This window comes from Pelophylax lessonae (assembly GCF_965119305.1).
Source record: "Pelophylax lessonae genome assembly, chromosome: 2".
NCBI classification, from domain to species: Eukaryota; Metazoa; Chordata; class Amphibia; order Anura; family Ranidae; genus Pelophylax; species Pelophylax lessonae.
In genome coordinates this window covers 204,585,002-204,606,413 of record NC_138769.1, presented here as the reverse complement: position 1 = coordinate 204,606,413, position 21,412 = coordinate 204,585,002, and positions in this window count along the sequence as shown.

The following is a 21,412-nucleotide window of genomic DNA, read 5'->3' as shown; positions in this document are numbered from 1 at the left end:
ACCCCTCAGTACAGACCCTCCCCCTTCCACCCTAATCACTCAGTGCAGCCTCCCCCCCCCCCCCTCCAGCCCAGCCTCTCAGTACAGACCTTTCCTTCCAGGATAATCCCTCAACACAGACCTCCCCTCCCAAAGTCTCAGTACAGAACCCCCTTCCTATCCTGACCCTTCAAAACTGATTCCTCTCTCATGCTAACCTCAGCACAGACCCCCCCCCCCCCTTAGCCTAACCCTTCAGTACAGACTCCCCAGCAAAACCCTTTACTACAGACCTCTCAGTACAAACATCTGTTCAGTATAGCCCCCCTCCACCCCCCCAGGTAAGGCCACCCCCAGTACAGACCCAATCAGTAAAGCCTAACCCCTTAGTACAGACTTCCCTCAATACAGAGTTCCTTCTGTATCCCCCTTTTGGCGGCCCTGGTGGTCCCTTGTCGCTTATTCCAGATACAGGATAATCATTGTCATTCTCTGAACTTCCAGGTTGTAGAGGACAGTACTAAGGGCAGCTAAAAAATAGGCCCCTGATGCTGTCAGTCACATTTCTTGGTAGGTGGAGGGAGCAGGGGCATGGCTTTCCGGGCATTGTGTTTGGCTATAGATGCACACGGCTTGGTTCAGGTTCCAGGCGGGAGCGCACACACATGGGTGTTTCCTTAACAGCAGGGTATTAGCAGGGGAAACAACTGGGCCTAGAGAGAAGCCTGCAACCTCAGAAGAGGAACAGCGACCTCTAGTGTTTGATGATCTAGAGGTACACAGAGAAAATGTTGCCACTTAACAACTGAAGGACCCCAACATTACTAAGGGTGCAGGAGAATGTAATAAAAAAAGATGGGGTAGTAGTTAACCATGATGAGAAGATTGTCCTCCCGTACTTCATCATGGAAAGGGAACTGTTATACTACATTAAGCAACTGGTGGTGCCCAAACATTATCGCAAGTTGGTTTTAGAACTTGCCCATGGGCACATTCTGGGGGGGGGGGGGACATTTAGGAGCTAAAAAGACCTGAGAAAGAATCACACAAAGGTTATATTGGCCTGGGATCAATAAGGAAGTGGAAATGTACTGTTTGTCATGCCCAGTGTGCAAGATTTCTGCACCCATGCCACATTTCCATAGTCCTTTGGTTTCCCTATCTGTCATTGAGGTCCCTTTTGAGAGGATTGCCATGGATTTGGTCAGCCTCTTGCTTAAGTCCACTAAAGGGCACCAGCACATCTTGGTGATAATGGACTATGCCATCCGCTACCCTGAAACACCTCTGCCAAAACAATCGCCAAAGAGCTATTTCAGGTCTTCAGCTGTGTAGGCATTCCTAAAGTAGTACTAACTGACCAGGACACCCTGTTTAAGTAAGGAGTGACCAAAGAGCTTTGCAAGCTTCTTAAAGTGACTCAATTACGTACGTACTTCAGTGCAATATCCTCAAACAGATGGGCTGGTGGAAAGATTCAACAAAACTTTAAAAGAAATGCTGGTAGATAAAGACGGAAAGAATTAGGATTATCTACTCCCTTATTTGATGTTTTCTATTAGAAAGGTTCCCCAATCATCCACAGGGTTCGCTCCTTTTGAGCCACTGCATGGGAGGCACCCACGTGGGCTATTGGACATTGCCAGGGAAACGTGGGAGAGTGAGATTTCTCCTCACAGAAGTGTGATTGAATATGTGACACAAATGCAAAACAAAATTGGGCAAGCGATGCCTATTGTGAAGGAACATTTGGCTCAAGCCTAGTTGGCTCAGCAGGGGATTTCGAATTGTGGGGCCAGGTCCATTTTTTTTCACCTGGTGATAGGATGTTGGTGTTGGTCACCACGGTCGAAAGTAAAGTCCTAACCAAATAGCATGGCCCCTATAAAGTGTTGGAAAAATGGATGACGTGAATTATAAAATTAGTCAACCAGGAAGACAGAAATCTGAGCAGGTATATCATGTGAATTTGCCTAAACCTTGGAAGGATAGGGAATCCTTGGTCCCTAAGACTACACCGCTTCCCGCTTCAGCTAAGTTGGTAATGCCAGAAGTCAGGATAACAAAGAATTTGTGCTCTGCAATAAAGAAAATTTCTCAGCATTTCCAGAGTTGGTATCTGGGATTGAGCATGACAATAATACCCCACCAAGGGAAAGGGTCAAGTTGAAACCCTATCAAATTTCAGAAGCCAGGGGAGGGGCAATTCGCCATAAAGTAAAAAACATGCTTGAAATGGAGGTTTAGAGGAGTCAAATAGTGATTGGTCCAGCCCTATTGTGTTAGTGCTAAAACCAGATGGAAGCTGTCAGTTTTGCAATGACTTTTGCCAATTGAATAAAATCACTAAGTTGAAACCTATCGCATGCCATGCATAGACAAGTTGATTGATTGCCTATAGACAGCACGGTATATGAAAATGTTGGACCTGATCAAAGGGTATTGGAAGATTCCTCTCTCGGAATCGGCCAAGAAAAAAAACACATTTGTAACTCTAGATGGATCTTTCAAGTATCGGAGGATTTCCTTTTGTTTCAGAATGCTCTGGCAACATTTCAGGTGATGGATAAGATCCTTCTGCCCCATCGAATCTATGATACTGCATAACTAAATTACATGGTCATCCATAGTTAGGATTGGGACCATTGGGTAGAGCAGGCCAAGTATATGGAATATACCATTGGGAGAGATCTAATAAAGCCCCAAGTAAACAAGGTTGAGGCTATTCAAAGTTGGCCAAGTCCCGCCAACAAAACGCAGATTCAGGCATTTTTGGGAATCGCTGGCTATTACCAGCGCTTTATTCCCCATTTTGCCTCACAGGCTGCACCCCTGACCAATTTGAGAAAAGGCAAGGAGTCTGTCATGGTAAAGTGGACCTCTGAAGCAGAAGCTGCTTCTGTGTCATTAAAACAGGCCTTGTGTAGTCAGCCAGTGTTGTACTCTTCTAACTTCTCAAGGGACTTTGTGGTCCAGACTGATGCATTAGATGTTGGGTTAGGAGCTGTGTTGTCTCAGGTTTTCAAGGGGGAAGAGCACCCTGTCATTTACCTCAGCCAGAAATTGAAGCCCCATAAAGAATATTATGCCACCATTGAGAGAATGTTTAACGGGCTTTAGATTCTCTCTGGTACTATCTCTTGGGTAGAAAATTTGAACTGATAACAGATCATGCTTTATTAAAGTGGATGGCACAAAAAAGGAGACCAATATGAGGGTGAATTGGTGGTTCCTGGGCCTTCAAGAATTTAGTTTTACAGTGCAACACCACTTCTGTGTTATAATGCGGAATGCAGATGCCCTGTTCCAAGTAAATGCACGCCTGGCAGCCTGGGGTTGAAATAAGAGGGGGGGGGGGGGGGGTTTATGTGACAGGAAGCCAGGAAAAACCTATTGATGTGTCCATATGGCCATAGTTCATAGTAGCTTAGTAGTAGTAGCTTATAACTATGGAACACTGAAATCTAATTGGCCACAAGAGGTTTTTGCAGCATATACTTATGTAATCAACTATTTAATGAGCAAGCATTCAAGGGCTTTATAATACTACATTTTAGGTCAAGGGTACTCAACTTGTGGTCAATGTTCCCTTTAAGCTGCGCACATGCGCGGGCGCGAAGTCTAATTGAAGGTCCCGCGCAGCACAAATTCAGACTATGCAGACGACGTGAATCCACTCAGCAATAGCGAAACGAAAAGATGAAACGTCTCTGCAACAGCCTAAAAAAAAGGTTTGTTTGACTTTCAAACAAGAATGGCTAAATGAACTCCTTCAAACTGATACTAGCAGATCGGTCTATCAATCTGGATCAATTAAGGACAGACGGGAGAAGTTTTAAAGGTACATGTTTTATAGGCTACATTATTAATAAATGCATAGTAATAATGCATGCATTTATGTGTTTGACTGTAATATTTATACTTTTTGCTGAAATATACATTTGTATATCATTTTATATATTATATTATATTATGTTTAAGTATTGTGGTTAATTTTACACTTTATTTAAAAGGTTACTTTAACAAGGTCTGTAGTCACTGAAAGAAAATAGGCAGATAATATTTTATTATTGTGGTGCATCTTTGTTTTCAGGTTCTGTTTTGAGAGAGGTTCCATATCTCCACAGACCTGCAAGGCCAGTCAAGAGAGCACTGATCAAGCACTGTTGCACTAAAAGTTGTTAAAACTGTTAAAAACTAAAACACTAAAAAAATGTTGTGTTTGTATTGTATATCTTTTTTATCCAATCTGCCTTAATAAAATGTGTTTGGATAAAAATAGCCTATTGAACATTTATTATTACTATACTGTAAAATTGGTTGAACAGTTAATACGATTTACTAATATTCTATCAAACTATAGCCCATTAGTTAATGGCAACATGCTCTTTTTGTGACAATATAATATTTTTGATAAAATTGCTCAGTCTAAAGGTTTGCGCCCAGAAATATTTTTATTTGCTCGGCACAGTAAAAAATTTGAGGGAACATTGCTTGTGGCCCTTCAGCTCATGCGGTACTACAAATCCCATGAGGCATTGCAAGACTGAGTTATAAGCATGATTCCCAAAGGCAGAGGCATGATGGGACTTGTAGTTCTGCAACAGCTTGAGGACCACAGGTTGAGCCCCCATGTTTTAGGGTATGTGGAGCAAGCTATGAATGTAATCGCCAAAATCATATTTAGTTAGTTTTACTAATCTGTTTTTTGGTTGTCTACATTTACTACAAGGCACCTTGCATATTGCATTGTGATCTATTTCTACCAGAAATTCCCCTTTTACCTAAGGTAAGAGAGAGAGCAAGCTCAGCTTGTTCCATAACGTCTAATACTAAGTAAAGCTTATTCAGCAAGTCAATGCAAAGTACATTGATGACATGCAAAGATCTGCAACTAATAGCAGCATTCAGAATCACGTCACTGATGTGACTATCGTAAACCAATACTTGATTGGCTTTTACAGGTTCTGCATGTAGTACATTGTCATTACTTCTTGTTCTGTCTTAATACATAAGCCTCAAGCGCTCTGTCAATCCGTATGTCCTAATCTACAATTCCAACAAGATGGTAAGAGGACCTTAAAGCTGAACTGTAGGCAGATATAAAAAACACAAATGCATGCAGCTCTGCAATCATTACATGATATATTTTCTAGTGCAAACAGTGTAAGTACCTTAATATGCCTTGGCATAAGCCTTTTGCCGTTCCTGTACACCAGGGCTTAGAGAGGGAGAAGGAGTACTTGCACACAGTGGTGTAGCGTGGGGGGTGCTGGGGGATTCCAGCCGCACTGGGCGCAAAATCTGGGGGGGCGCAGTGTCACGCTGCCATTTAGGAGTCCGCTCAGCCATCCTGAACAAGCCCTGCATGGATGGCGGGAGGCAGGAGGCTGATATCAGAGCCAGTACAGATCCGGATGGAGGGCGGGACTTCAAGTTAACCCGCAGGAGATTGGTTGCTAGCAACCAATCACAAGCTGGTTACCTGGAATAGTTATGCAGATCCCGCCCTCCTTCCAGAGCTGTCCTGCTTGTGATGTCAGCTTCATGCTTGCCGCCATCGATGCGGAGCTGTCCAGCTGCTGTCCACTCTGTGAGTAATGTGGATTGTGGAGGAAGCTGAGGGTGCTGTGAAGGGGATGCTGAGGACAGGAGCCTGAAGATGGGAGGGATCTGAGAATGGGGGGGAGCTGAAGACAGGAATCTGAAGATGGGGGGGTGGAGGGCTGAGGACAGGAATCTGAAGTTGGGGTAAAGCTGAGGACAGGAATGTAAAGGGGTAGTGGGGGACAGGCATGTAAAGGCGTAGTGGGGGACAGGAATGTAAGGGTAGTGGGGGACAGGAATGTAAAGGGGTAGTGGGGGACAGGAATGTAGGGGTAGTAGGGGACAGGAATGTAAAGGGGTAGTGGGGGACAGGAATGTAAAGGGGTAGTGGGGGACAGGAATGTAAAGGGGTAGTGGGGGACAGGAAAGTAAAGTAGTAGTGGGGGACAGGAAAGTAAAGGGGTAGTGGGGGACAAGAATGTAGGGGTAGTGGGGTACAGGAATGTAAAGGGGTAATGGGGGACAGGAATGTACGGGTAGTGGGGAACAGGAATTTAAAGGGGTAGTGGGGGACAGGAATGTAGTTGTAGTAGGGGACAGGAATGTAAAGGAGTAGTGGGGGAAAGGAATGTAGGGGTAGTGGGGTTCAGGAATGTAAAGGGGTAGTGGGGGACAGGCATGTAAAGGCGTAGTGGGGGACAGGAATGTAAGGGTAGTGGGGGACAGGAATGTAAAGGGGTAGTGGGGGACAGGAATGTAGGGGTAGTAGGGGACAGGAATGTAAAGGGGTAGTGGGGGACAGGAATGTAAAGGGGTAGTGGGGGACAGGAAAGTAAAGGGGTAGTGGGGGACAAGAATGTAGGGGTAGTGGGGGACAGGAATGTAAAGGGGTAGTGGGGGACAGGAATGTAAGGGTAGTGGGGGACAGGAATGTAAAGGCGTAGGGGTGGTGGGGGACAGGAATGTAGGGGTAGTGGGGGACTGGAATTTAAAGGGGTAGGGGTAGTGGGGGACAGGAAAGTAAAGGGGTAGTATGGGACAGGAATGTAAAAGGGTAGTGGGGGACAGGAATGTAAAGGGGTAGGTATAGTGGGGGACAGTAATGTAAAGCGGTAGTGGGGGACAAGAATTTAAAGGGGTAGTGGGGGACAGGAATGTAGGGGTAGTGGGGGACAGGAATGTAAAAGGGTAGTGGGGGACAGGAATGTAAAAGGGTACTAGGGGACAGAAATGTAAAGGGGTAGTGGAGGACAGGAATGTAAAGGGGTAGTGGGGATGAGGACAGGAATGTAAAGGGGTACTGGGGATGAGGACAGGAATGTAAAGGGGTACTGGGGAGGAAGACAGGAATGTAAAGGGGTACTGGGGATGAAGACAGGAATGTAAAGGGGTGGGGGGTGAGGACAGGAATGTAAAGGGGTACTGGGGATGAGGACAGGAATGTAAAGGAGGAGGGGCATGATATAAAGGGGCATAAGGATAGGAATGTAAAGGGGGGGTTATGACAAGGATGTGAGGGGAGGGGGGGGATATGAAGGTGGGCTGAGGACAGTAATGTGAAGGGGGGGGGTTGTGATGTGCAGGGGGACTGAGAACATATTGTAATGACAGGATTGGGATGTGAAGGATATGAGGCTAACTTTAGAATATTGCTACCTGTGTTCTGCATGTAGGCAGCCCATTCATTTTATTTTGTGTAATTTTCAGTATAGTAATTAGGTAGGTCAGTGTAGTGATCAGGTTAGTCAGTGTAGTAGCCAGGTAGGTCTGTGTAGGTGTCAGTATAGTAATCAGGTAGGTTAGTGTAGGAATCAGGTAGGTCTCTGTAGTGGTCAGATAGGTCTCTGTAGGTGTCAGTATAGTGATCAAGTAGGTTAGTGCAGGAAACAGGTAGGTCTGTGTAGTGGTCAGTGTAATTGTCAGGTAGGTTTGTGTAGTGGTCAGGTAGGTCTGTGTAGGTGTTAGTATAGTAATCAGGTAGGTCAGTGTAGGAATAAGGTAGGTCTGTGTAATGGTCAGCTAGGTTAGTGTAGGTGTCAGTGTAGGTGTCAGTGTAGTGGTCTAGTAGATTTGTGTAGGGGGCGCAAATTACTTACCTTGCCCCGGGCGCTGACAACCCTCGCTACGCAACTGCTTGCACATGGAGAAAATCTAGTGTGCTCCAGAGAATGCTAATAGGAGGAGAGAGCAGGGTGACAGGTGAGCTCATCAGTGTGCTGCTTCTTTTTTTTACGGTCTAGTCACAGAGTGGGGTTGGGGGTATACCTGTAAGTGAAAATGCAACTCCAGGAGAGAACATTACATTCCCCTTTCCTGGAAAGCAGGACTGTGCTGTGTGGCAGAGCTGTATACACCTCAGGACTGGAAAAAAACAGAAATACAAATCATTTGGCAGGTTCCAAGTGTTTTGACATTTTTTGCCTAGAGTTCAGCTTTAAAGATGTAGAAATAACTTCCAATTAGCAGAAACCAGACCTGTTATATATTCAATGCATTCATAAAGTATTTAGACCCCTTCACTTTTTTCAATTTTGTTATACAGCAGCCTGATATTACAGTTGTTTTAATTCATTTTTTTTTCTCATTATTCTACAATCATTACCCTTTAATGGCAAAGGGAAAACAGAATTTTAGAAACGTCTGTGAATTTAAAAAAAAAAACAAAAACTAATATATCACATGTATTCAGACCCTTTACTCAGTACTTTGTTGAAGCACCTGTGGCAGCAATTACAGCCTCAAGTCTTTTTGGGTATGAAGCGACAAGCTTAGCACACTTGATTGGGGGATTTTCTTCCATTCTTTGCAAATCCTCTCAAGCTTAATCAGGTTGGATGGGGACCGTTGGTGGACAGCCATTTTCAGGTCTCTCCAGAGATAATCAATAGGGTTCAAGTCAGAGCTCTGGCTAAGCCACCCTAGGACATTCACAGGATTATCCCTAAGCCATTTCTGTGTTGTCCTGGCTGTATGCTTAGGATCTTTGTCATGTTGGAAGGTGAACCTTCAGCCCAGTCTAAGGTCATAAGCACTGTGGAACAGGTTTTTATTGAGGACATCTCTGCACTTTGCTCCATTCAGCTTTCTTTCAACACCAATCAGTCTCCCAGTCCCTGTTGCTGAAAAACATCTCCACAGCATGATGCTGCCACCACCATGCTTCACTGTTGGGATAGTATTGGGCAGGTGATGAGTGGTGCCTGGTTTCCTCCAGACAAAACGTTTAGAATTGAGGCCAAACAGTTCGATCTTGTTTCATCAGACCAGAGAATCTTGCTCCTTACTGCCTCTAGGTGCTTTTCTGAAAACTCCAAGGGGGCTTTAATGTGTTTTGCATACCTGAGGAGAGGCTTTCTGTCTAACCACCCTGCCATAAAACCCTGATCGGTGGAGGGCTGCATGGTTGGTTGTCCTCCTGGAACTTTGTCCCATCTCCACACAGGATCTCTGGAGCTCAGTCAGAGTGACCATCAGGTTCTTGGTCACCTCTATCTTACTAAGGCCATTCTCTCCCGATTGCTCAGTTCAGCCAGGCAAACAGCTCTTGGAAGAGTCCTGGTTGTGCCAAACTCCTTCCATTTGAGAATTATGGAAGCCACTGTGCTCTTGGAAATTTTCGGCACTGCAGACATTTTTTGTAGCCTTCCTTAGATCTGTGACTTGCAATAATCCTGTCTCTGAGCTCTGAAGGCAGTTCCTTTGAACTCATGGCTTTTGCTCTGATACCGTATGCATTGTCAGCTGTGAGGCCATTTATGGAGAGGTGTGTTGTGTCTTTCCAAATCATGTCCACTTAATTTAATTTACCACAGTTGGACTCCAACCAAGGTGTAGAAACATCTCAGCAACGATCAAGAGAAATGGGAGGCACCTGAGCTAAATTTCAACTGTTGTTGCAAAGGGTCTGAATACTTACGCCTATGTGATATTTCAGTTTTTCTTTTTTTACACATTTGCAAACATCTAAAATTCTGTTTTCACTTTTATTATTTTGGGGTACTGAGTGTAGATTAATGAAAACATTATTAAAAAACTGTAGTATCAGGCTGTAACATAACAAAATTGGAAAAAGTGAAGGGGGTCTGAATACTTTAGGAATACACTGTGTGTGTGTGTGTGTGTGTGTGTGTGTGTGTGTGTGTGTGTGTGTGTGTGTGTGTGACACTGGCTAATGCGGGGCTGTGGTTTACATTACTTCATCTTTCTATATTGGCTTACTAGTGCCTTAATGTTCATGTTCAGCATTCCAAGTTCCAATGTGTTAATTCCAGAGCCATGCTTCTGTATACGTTGAGTCACGGTAAGGTAATCGGATGTCTGATTTTCAGAGCAGCACGTTCAGGCAGCACACAATTGAGATGCCTATATATTTAGAAGATAGGTCTTAGTAATCACATGCCTTTGTAATTAGCAGGAACTAAAGGAACTCAAAAAAACATGATGCAGTTTGGCTCATCAGACTTGAGTTGCATCATTAAGCCTCTGCTGCCCACTTCGTAATGATGAAGTTACATGAATCATTAAGCCACCTCTCAGCATTGCTACAGTGAACTGCTATGTATCATTATGTGAATGCGCTTCAGACAAATGAAGATTACATTACAGTCCTTGGTTGGACAGTTTCTGATGATGTCCAATACACTGACAAAGCAAAAGAGGAATACATTTAGTGTAAGATCATTATTTTTTTTTCTTTCATTTTTTTGGTACAGTGTGCTAAAGATGAACCAATCTCTGGAAGATATCCCTAAAAAATGCAGGCAGAGGGCAAAGGACCGGTTTTGTCTGTGCTCTCCATGCAGCTGATCTTTACCCCGTCGCTGACTTACAATACCTGTCTCTGTGTGGAGGTGGCCAACTTGATTGAAGCAGGGCTTAGGTTATTCATGTAGCACGCACCCTCTAGTGTGCTACTAGTGCAGGCAAATCTATGTTATGACTCATGGTTAACTTGTGAGTCTGAAGTTGAGTCAGGATTTACTGCAGGTCAGGCTGGATGACTTACAGTTACAGGTCTCTGGTGCCTCCCCCAGATCTGGAAGTTTAGAAAAACTTCTAGAAATTAGTGGGCAGAGGATAACAGAGCTGATCTGTATACTTGAGGGAACTTGGCCAATCCCCAGGGTGGTTGAGTCAGCCCTTAAATATGGGAGAGCCATGCCAGTGAGGGAGTTGGGAGGAAGACCGAGAGCTAAGGAGACTTTCCGTGGCCAAGGAGGGGACCCCTATGTCTATGGGGAGGTGGGGGCTTTGCCTCCAGGCTGGGCTTGGGCTGGCTCGGAAAGATCCTCACAGCAGTGTGGTATGAAAGGAGTCTTGCCTAAGGAGCAGCAGGGAGCAAGGAGGACAGTGTGAGCACACCCAGGGATTCACAAGGGGAGAGACTGCTACATGTACCAAGTCTTTCAGGAGGACAGCATCGTGCTTAACCTTTCCTATCCCTTGCCCAGGGAAATCTTTAGAGCAGCCAGGTGGGCTGGTGGACAAGCAGTCAGGTAGGTTGGTAGTTCCTGCATGCAGAAGAGCTGAGTTGGAGATACCGCGTTTCCCCGAAAATAAGCCCGGGTCTTATATTAATTTTGGCACCAAAAGACACAGTAGGGCTTATTTTCGGGGTAGGTCTTATAATGTTCTGTCCCTCTCTGCCCTCCCTGCCTGCCAGAAATCCCGTGTAAACCTAGTTTAGTGTATATAAAATCATAGGATGCACTTTATTAGTGTTTTATATACTGTCCAGTAGAGGAAGTTGTCCCTGTTTATTGTTGCAGTCAAACTGGTCATCCCATAATTCCTATTCCCCATCCCAGTTATTACCCCTAATAAAACAACAAAAACCAAGCTCAAAGACTGTTCCCTGTGTCTTGATGACAGCGGAAAATGCTAGTTGCCTTGCTGTGCAGGAATGGGGAAACCAGTTATCCGCAGCTCTTGCAGGGTAGTGCTACTCTCATGTCACAGCCTCCAGCAAGAGAAAAAGTGAGCAACACAACAGTGCCACCAGCAAATAAAATGTCAAATCTTCTGAGAACAGCAATGCCTTAAATCTCACACCGAATATATATAGTTATGAATTGGTAGGCACTGGAGTGCCTAGGCACACTTACATACCAGAAAGTATTTTATGTAAGAAAAGACATTTCAAGGAATTACAGATAAATAGTTTCACTCAAGCAGAGAGTATGCCAAACTTTCAGGAAAATACAGAGCATTATAAGGTATAGTACAGTATTCAGGGCTATGAGAAAATAGCATGGGTTTTTAGAAAAAAAAATGCACTTTGACATGGCTACTGTGACGGGAGTCACTTTGGTTGGGGGGCCTGTGGAGCCCAGCTTACCTTAGAGAGGTTGGGAAATCCCTCTCTCAGCCCCCTAGGCCCCTCTTATGTGTAAGTCACCCTGTGTCTATTAGGGATATAGGGTCACCAAGGAAATGATGGACTTAATGGACACAGAATATGGTCTGGATTACTCAAATGGGACAGTAATAATTATCAACAATATATCTCAAAGAATATATGAAGACTCTGGGACTCTAGGCCTAGCTGCCTATTGCTAATAAGGCTTCACACAGTCAGACTCCTAGCAGATGTTAATATCATCAGCGCAATCACCTGTCTTCCACACCTCGTAATTATGCTGATTTACTCTGTGTTTAGACTTCTAATAAATGTGTATTGTATTCTGTTTTAGAATTGTTGCCGGCGGTCTGGTCTTCCAGTCTGGTTTAAGTGCTCTGAGTTAATTAACATGTTAATGAATACTTTTGCAAAACACTGTAGATGGGATTAGCCATGAGTCAGCTGTACCTCGTTATCTAACCATTGTATGATGTTTTGGGTAAATAATCAGGTCATTGTTCATGTAGTGACTGTCATGCTTTTCAAGTGTATAAAAGTCTGTTTTCTTGTTCAATAAAGAGTTAGTTGCTTTCAGACACATACAAGCTAAGTTCAGGCTAGTTTTATTATGTAGGGCAGTTGGAACTTCTATATATGTACAGACAGGAGGAGGAAGCCATATACAGACAGAAGACCACAAACACAGTGTGGGTCGGCGGTCCCGTTACATCGACCCATATTCCATGTTCCATGTGTCAACATAAATAAAGATTGTAAAGGTCCATGGTGGCAATGGGGGCATGGGGATGGGGAAGGGGTAAATATGGGATCAAATAACAGGAATAGGGGAAAGGGGAGGAAGAAGAAAGAGGATATAATAGCCCAAACAACAAAATCCTAAGTAAAATTGTTAGCATTTTCTACCGAAACATTTTTGGCACACCTAAGATCCCCAGATTTGTGCCCATAAGCAACAGGAAAAGTACAGTTGGTTGTAAGTAGGTATGTACATAAGGTGGAAATGGTGTGAGACAAGTTACCTTATGCTTGGGAGTTGTGCTGTAACATTTGACTGCTGTTATTTGTCACACTACAATATTGTCATTTTTTATTTACTTTGATGGAAGAAAAGGTCATTGTGATATTTCTGAATTACAAAACAGACCTTTAAAGGGTCACGAGCTAAAGTAACATAGGTCTCAACATATATTGAAGCTGTTTTTGCAGCAACATTATACATTACCTATATTGTACTTGTTTTTAAATTTTATCCAGGTTTACACAATCTGTCTATTGGCCAGTAACTTACTTATGTCTTGTAATGGCCCAAATCTTTTCACAGACCGGCTACATTTTCATTTCTACAAGAGCATCTGGTGATTTTATTAGAAAAGGTCGACCCCTTTGAACATCGCATTTTCACACAACATGAACATCAACTGTGCAGTACAGTTTGCACAAGCTTCTCATGAGAATTACCTTTAACCTTGGTAAGTAAGATGAATGAGACATTGTCCAAAAATTTTCAGCCCACCTGAATGCATCTTCATTGGTCAACCCAGAGTGATTGCTCTCATACAACCATGGAAACATGGTGGTGACTATGTTAAAATCACATAGTGTGTTGCATTTACCACTATGTATAGGGACACTGTATGGCTGCTGTATCTGACATGTGTGTTTGAATGTTTTTATGTTGCTCCATGCATAACAACATTGCTGCAGACTGTATTCTCTATAATAGTTATGAACAGGGCCAGCCAACTGGATCCATTGGGCCCAGGCAGCCCTTTTAGAGGGGCGGCAAAATGCTGTCCATTGCAGCGCTAACACTCTCGGCTCGAAACTGCAAATGCCCAGTTCCAGAGTCTCCAATGTTCATTCTCACACTGCTTCTGCTGCTATTAGTTCCCTCCCCTCTTACCCAGCGTGCCTTATTTGACTTCATCACAGCAGATTCTGGGAGGTGGAGGAGTGAAGCCTGCAGTGGAGGACAGAGTTAAGCCTAGCAGAAGGTAAGCTGGCTCTGGGCTGAATGTACTAATGTCGATGGCTTGTTTTAGTGGGCAGGAAGAGGAGAGGGGGGTGGGCTTTGTGTAGCAGACTCCTGTGTAATGCTACTAGATTGTTTTGTTTTGTTTTTTTGTGTGTGAGATCCAGGGTCAGTGCTAGACTATCTTGCGCCTAGGCAAGACCAGCTATTTGCTCCCCCCAGCCCAAAAAAAAAAAAAATCAAAATGAATTCAATAATTCTAGCACCAGAACACTAAACTGGTGACGTATATGGGCTTTGCATGTGTGCATCCATGAAACAGCAAAAAACTTCAGGTCCCTATATTTTTTTATAAGCAACGTTTCAAAAGCCATTCATCAGATTAGTGTTATGCAATAGTTCTGATGTTAGAATTATTGCTCTCAGTCTGGCGTGTGCAGTGATACATAAGATATGTAGGGCAATCACATTGTTTTTTTATCTGTCTCTTTAAATGTTTAAAACTTTCTTTATATTTGATATTTTTTTTACACAACTTTTATTGCCATTACAAAGGAGACCAATAGCCCCCTATGTGATATCATATAGGTACTCTTTATTAGGCATTCAGGGTCTATTAGAGGGAGGGTGCAGCCAGGTGGGGGGAGGATAGAGCCAGGTGGACAGGAGAGGGGAGGTGCAGGTAGATGGGGGGGGGGGGCAGAGCCAGGTGGACAGGAGAAGGGGGCGCAGCCAGGTGGTGGGGACAGAGCCAGGTGGACAGGGGAGGGGGGATTCAGACAGGTGAGGGGAGGACGGAGCCAGGTGGACAGGAAAGGGGGGGTGGGAAGGAGCTAGGTGGGGGGAAGGACAGAGCCGGGTAGACCGGTGAGGGGGGGGGGTGCAGCCAGGAAGGAGAATGCTTCCAGGTGGACAGGAGGGGGGTGCAGAAGGATGGGGTGAGGATGGAGCCAGGTAGACAGGAGAGGGGGGGTGCAGCCAAGTAGTGGGAGGGCAGAGGCAGGTGGACAGGACAGGGGGGTGCAGCCAGGTTGAGGGGGGATTCAGCCAGGTGGACAGGAGAGGAGGGGGTGCAGTTAAGTTGGAGAAGACTGGTGGATAGGAGAAGGGGGTGCAGCTAGAGGGGGGGAGGAAGGTGGACAGGAGAGGGGGATGCAGCTAGGTGGAAGGAGACTGGTGAACAGGAGAGGGGTGCAGCAAGGTGGGAGGAAACCAGTGGACAGGAGAAGGGGGTGCAGCCAGGTAGGGGAAGGATGGAGCCAGGTGGACAGGAGGGGTGGGGTGCAGCCAGGTGGACAGGAGAGGGGGGGTGCAGTCAGGTGGACAGAGGGAGGATGCATCCAAGTGGACAGGAGTCAAGTGGACAGGAGTGGGGGGGTGCAGCCAAGTGGATAGGAGAGGGGGGTGCAGCCAGCTGGACAGGAGAGGGGGGTGCAGCCAGGTGGACAGGAGATGGGGGATGCAGCCAGGTGGACAGGAGAGGGGGGATGCAGCCAGATGGACAGGAGAGGGGGCCACAGCCAGGTGGACAGGAGAGATGGGTTCAACCAGGTGGACAGAAGAGGGGGGAATGCAGCCAGGTAGACAGGAGAGGGGGGCTGCAGCCAGGTGGACAGGAGAAGGGGGTGGGGGGCAGCCAGGTGGACAGGAGAGGGGGTGCAGCCAGGTGGACAGGAGGAGGGGTGCCGCCAGGTGGAGGGGGGATGCAGCCAGGTGGACAGCAGAGGGAGGTTCTTACATTGGGGGATAACATTACTGGCAATTTTTTTCCAGGTCCCTCCACGTGTCAGGCAGCAACAGTCTGTGTCACCTGTCCCAAGGTCAGGAGATGGGGTCCCCTACTGGCTGTCAGTCACAGCTCACGCAGGGGAGACCTCCTTCCCCATGACAGGTCAGCTGATGTCTGGGATCCGCCCCACCGGCCATGAACTAAAAAGGCGACCAGCCGCAGAGAAGCTGGGTGGGTGGAGAGGGCTGCAGGAGCAGCTTTGCTTTGGGTTCCACCAGGACAAGTGGCCCGGCGTGTGCCCTATGACCAGTTCGGCCCTGGTGGATCCATCACGGCTGTCTCCGTCCACAATGCCGCCTGCCCTGCTCCTCCAAGGGCTGCACATTGCCCAGGGAGGGAGGCAGGCAGAGAGCTGACTGGGCTGCTGGACATCGACGCCGCCCAGATCCTGGGGATGGAGAAGAGGCTGATTGTGTGACTGCAAATCTCCCCCTCCTTCTCGGTGTGTGATCGCGGCTGAAGAGCCCTGGCTGCGCCCCAGGTGGCAGTGTGCCCTAGACGGATGCCTAGTTTGCCTGGAGGTAGCACCGGCCCTGGTGAGATCTACTCTGCATCTGAAGAGAGGATGTTTTCTGAGATCTCCCCAAATCTCTATTCCACCTCCCTAGAGTCCCTACCCATTACCTGCCCACCAGTCCAGTACACAGGCTCAGCCTTCTCTTCTGCATGACCATCTCATGTGTCTGTGGCACTACAAATCCAAGCATGCCAGAAGAGGGGCGGTAGCAGCAATATGACAGATCAGGCTGATTGTTAGATGAAAAGTGCTGGTGTATAGTATGTGTTTGTAGAGTGTCTGTATACTGTATGAACATTAAATATTTGATTATTTCTCTTCTTAATGTTCTTAAAGTGATTGTAAAGTCTTGTTTTTTATAAAAAAAATAAAAAAACAAACATGTTATACCTACCTCCTCTGTGCAGTTGGTTTTGCATAAAACAGCCCGGATCCTCCTCTTCTCGGGTTCCTCATTGCTGCTCCTGGCCCCTCCCTCCTGTCGAGTGAGTGAGAGGACTGGGAAACAAGGATTTCGGGCACAAATGTTTTTTTTAAAAACAAGTCGAGTCGAGTGCCCCCACAGCAAACAGCTTGCTATGGGGACACCCAAGCCAAGTTGCAGTCCAGTGTGTCCATTCAGACACGGAGCTGCTATTCGGCCCCATCCCCTCTCTATCACGATTGGCTAGCTGACTTTAATTGACAGCTGGGAGCCAATGGCGCCATGGCTATGTCTCAGCAAATCAGGAGGGAGAGTCCCAGATGGCCGAGGGACTCGTGGACCTCACTGTAGAGAGATGGGGCTCAGGAAAGTATTAGGAGTGCTGGGGAGGCTGCTATGACCAGAAGATTTTTTTTTTCTTACTGCATAGAATTCTTTAGGATTAAAAACCTTCTGCCTTTACAACTCCTTTAGGGTCCTTTCAGAAGGGCGGTCCGTATGTCCGTTTTTTATCCCATTTTTTTGCGGATGAAAAATGGACATAATGCATGTCAATGGGTTTGCGGATGTCAGCGGATGGTCATCCACTGACATCCGATTTGCGTCCTTTCCGATCAGTTCCGTTTATTGGAACGGAAGAGAACCCTATTTTCCTTCCGTTTAAAAAAACGGAATGGACGCAAAACCGGATGTCTGCGGTGTCATCCGCAATCCCATTGACATGCATTATCTCCGTTTATCATCCGCAAGCGGATGGGATGATAAACGGACATATGGACCGGATGACACAAGTGGCATCCATGTCCGTAAAAAAAAAGTGCCGAAGTGGACCAAAAACGGTCCGCTCCGTGTCAAAGGACCCTTAGGGTGTTTATATTATATTATATACAGTATCTCACAAAAGTTAATATAACCCTCACATTTTTGTAAATATTTTATTTTACCTTTTCATGTGACAACACTAAAGAAATTACAATTTGCTACAATGTTAAATAGTGAATAACAGTAAAATTTACACTTGTATAACAGTGTAAATTTGCTGTCCCCTCAAAATAACTCAACACACAGCCATTAATGTCTAAACCCCTGGCAACAAACATGAGTAACACCCCTAAGTGAAAATTTCCAAATTGGGCCCAGAGTTTTACAGGTTGCCACTGGAGTCCTCTTCCACCCCTCCATGATGACATCACAGAGCTGGTGGAGACCTTGCGCTCGTCCACCTTCCGCTTGAGGATGCCCCACAGATGCTCAATAGGGTTTAGGTCTGGAGACATGCTTGGTCAGTCCATCACCTTTACCCTCAGCTTTCTTAGCAAGGCAGTGGTTATCTTGGAGGTGTGTTTGGGGTCGTTATTATGTTGGAATAATGCCCTGGGGCCCAGTCTCCGAATGGAGGGGGATCATGCTCTGCTTCAGTATGTCACAGTACATGTTGGCATTCGTGGTTCCCTCAATTAACTGTAGCTCCCCAGTGCTGGCAGCACTCATGCAGTCCCAGACCTTTAGGAACTTGTCTTTGTACTCCTCACCTGGTAGCTGCCACACATGCTTGACACCATCTGAACCAAACAAGTTTATCCTGGTCTCCTCAGACCACAGGACATGGTTCCAGTAATACATGTCCTTAGTATGCTTGTCTTCAGCATACTGTTTGTGGGCTTTATTGTGCATCATCTTTAGAAGAAGCTTCCTTCTGGAATGACAGCCATGCAGACCAATTTGATGCAGTGTGCGGCGTATGGTCTGAGCACTGACAGTCTGACCCCCCACCTTCAACCTCTGCAGCAATGCTGGCAGCACTCATACGTCTATTTCCCAAAGACAACCTCTGGATATAACGCTGAGCACGTTAACGTCTTTGGTCGACCATGGCTAGGCCTTTTCTGAGAGGAACCTGTCCTGTTAAACTGTTGTATGGTCTTGACCACCATGCTGCAGCTCAGTTTCAAGGTCTCGGCAATATTCTTATAGCCTAGGCCATCTTTATGTAGCGCAACAATTCTTTTTTTAAGATCCTCAGAGAGTTCTTTGCCATTAGGTGCCATGTTGAACTTCCAGTGACCAGTATGAGAGAGTGGAAGCGATACCACCAAATTTACCACACCTTCTCCCCATTCACACCTGAGACCCTGTAACACTAACGAGTCACATGACACAGGGGAGGGAAAATGGCTAATTGTGCCCAATTTGGACATTTTTACTTTACATTAATTGCTGTGTGTTGAGTTATTTTGCGGGGACAGAAAATTTACACTGTTATACAAGCTGTACACTCACTACTTTACATTGTAGCAAAGTGTCATTTCTTCAGTGTTGTCCCCCAAAAGATATAATAAAATATTTCCAAAATATGAGGGGTGTACTCACTTTTATGAAATACTATGTGTGTATGTGTATGTATATATATATATATATATATATATATATATATATATATATATATATATATATATATATATATATATAATTTTTTTTTTTATCCGAGTGATTATTTTTATTTGTTTATAATGGAAAGACAGAGTGGTTGAGTGATAAGGGAGGAAGATGGAAAGAGTGAGTAAGGGATGGGAGTATAGATTGGGTGACAGGGAGACAGATAGGTGAAGGGATGGAGCAAGGCATGGAGTGATGGAGCAAGGCATGGAAGGATAGAGTGATGGCGCAAAGGATAGAGGGATGCAGTGATGGATCAAAGGATAGAGGGATGGAATGATGGAGCAAAGGATAGAGGGATGGGGTGATGGCACAAATGATAGAGGGATTGGGTGATGGAGTTATGGAAAGATAGAGGGAGAGACAGAATAAAAGAGGGATGAAAGTAATGGAGAACAGAAGGGATGGAGGGATATAGAGCACAATGATTGCTGGTTGGACAGTATGATGGAGGGATGCAGTAAGAGATAAAAGGATGTTGTGAAGGAGTTATGGAAAGATGAAACGAGGGATGGAGGGATGGATAGAGTAACAGAGGGATGAGAGTGATGGAGGGTGAAGAGGTTGGAGGGACCTACAACAGAGGAACGGTAGGATGGACAGTTGGATGGAGTGATGGAGACAGGAGGTGATGGAGTGATGGAGTGAACTGACTGGGTTAGCTGCTGGGGAAGCCAACCTATGGAGATCTGTCCACTGCAGAAGTGTGAGAGTCCCCGCCATCACAGCCGCATCTTCAAAAGAAAATGGGGGCCTCCCATCACTGGATGCTCTTCGCTTCGCTATTGTTACATAAGCACTGGGTAAGAGGGTCCCTGACCCACCTAACGTCATATTCAGATACAAACAGTTGCTGCCACTCAGGTTCTTCAAGTTCAAAGACACTTTAAGCATAGGGCTTTACTAGTGACACATGTGCCAGTGCCTTTTATTGCTGCAGCCTGCTATCCTTCAACTGTTATCACGGTCACGTAACTGCCTACAGATTATTGAACTAAGTTAATCCCTCTGGTCCCTGCTAGGCAGAACCCTGTAGCTGTGTCCATTTATGTTCAAGCCATCTAACGAAGGAATTTTGCCATTTAAAGTGATTGTAAACAATCACCTTGTAAAACAACCCACTCAGTTTAAAATAGAAATGAAAGGCAAAACATTTGTGTATAGATATAAAAAAAAGCATTATAAATACTTCTTTTCCCCTTTTTTTTTTTTATAAGTGATCACATTCCCTCATTTCTCAGCTGCATAAGAGCTTGGGGAGGAGAAGCAACAGTACACTGAACTTCCCAGTGAATCGCTCTGCAGGAGGGGGGGGGGGCAGGACAAGTCTGATAATTGGAGAGCAGGCTGAGTTCCCATCACAGCTAGAGAACTGACCACGATGTGTTCTCCTGATTAGTGTGGTCAGTTTTTAATTGGAAAGCAGAGGGAATGGCGGTAACACCAGGAATTTCACACAAAGGAAGCAATACAAGGAGAACAGGATACTTTTTCATACAAGTACATGGTACAGCAGGCACATATCAGGAGTAATAAATGTTGGGGTAACAAAAACTTTAAGTTTAGCTTCATCCTTTAAAGGGAAACATGCTTATCAATTACCACTTTCTCATAAGGAGATCATTATCCATAATTCAACCACTAAACACTAAAGTGACTCTTGCTTACAATTCAACATCTTAAATTGACCTTTCCCACCAAATTCACATATTAAGGAGAACTCTGCTAACCACTTTGCCTCTTAAAGGGGATCATCCTGTTACTCCACATCTAAGGGCCCAAACTAAGCCGCCCAAACTAAGCCGGAAGAAGAATTACCCTTCCAGCTTGTTTGTGCTCAGGGACTATCTTTTTTAAAAGAACTGTTTAGGAGATTTGAAAGATTTTCTAGAGCTTAAAATTAAAATCCCATGACTGGGGGCCTACAAGTGAGCTAGCCCTTATTAATCAAACACTTGTCACTTGGGGATAAATCTCCCAGTCAGAGGGCTAGTGCTTATATCCTCAGTCCTGCAGGATGGGTAGCTATTTTTGAAAGAGGCTTTTTTTTTTTTTGCTTACTGCTTAACCTTTTCTTAACTGTTGAATTGCTTACAATTTTCTTTATTGCTATTAATATAGCCTGATCATTTATTTTTTGTGTGTGCTTTTTTCTTGTGTGGCTGCTGGGAGACTCCTTGGCCAGGGTAATTTGGTGGTGTCAATAGAAGTGGGGCTTGTTTAGGGCCAAGTGAAGAATAGAGGACCCAAATATACCAGCAGCTCCTTTGGGGTGGTAGCGCTACATGTGGAGGCTCATCCATGATTCCTCTATTCAACCAGCTTGTTAGTCATTAAAAGGAAAAATGGAGCCTACAGCTAGTTCTGGGCGGTCCACTCCCAACTCG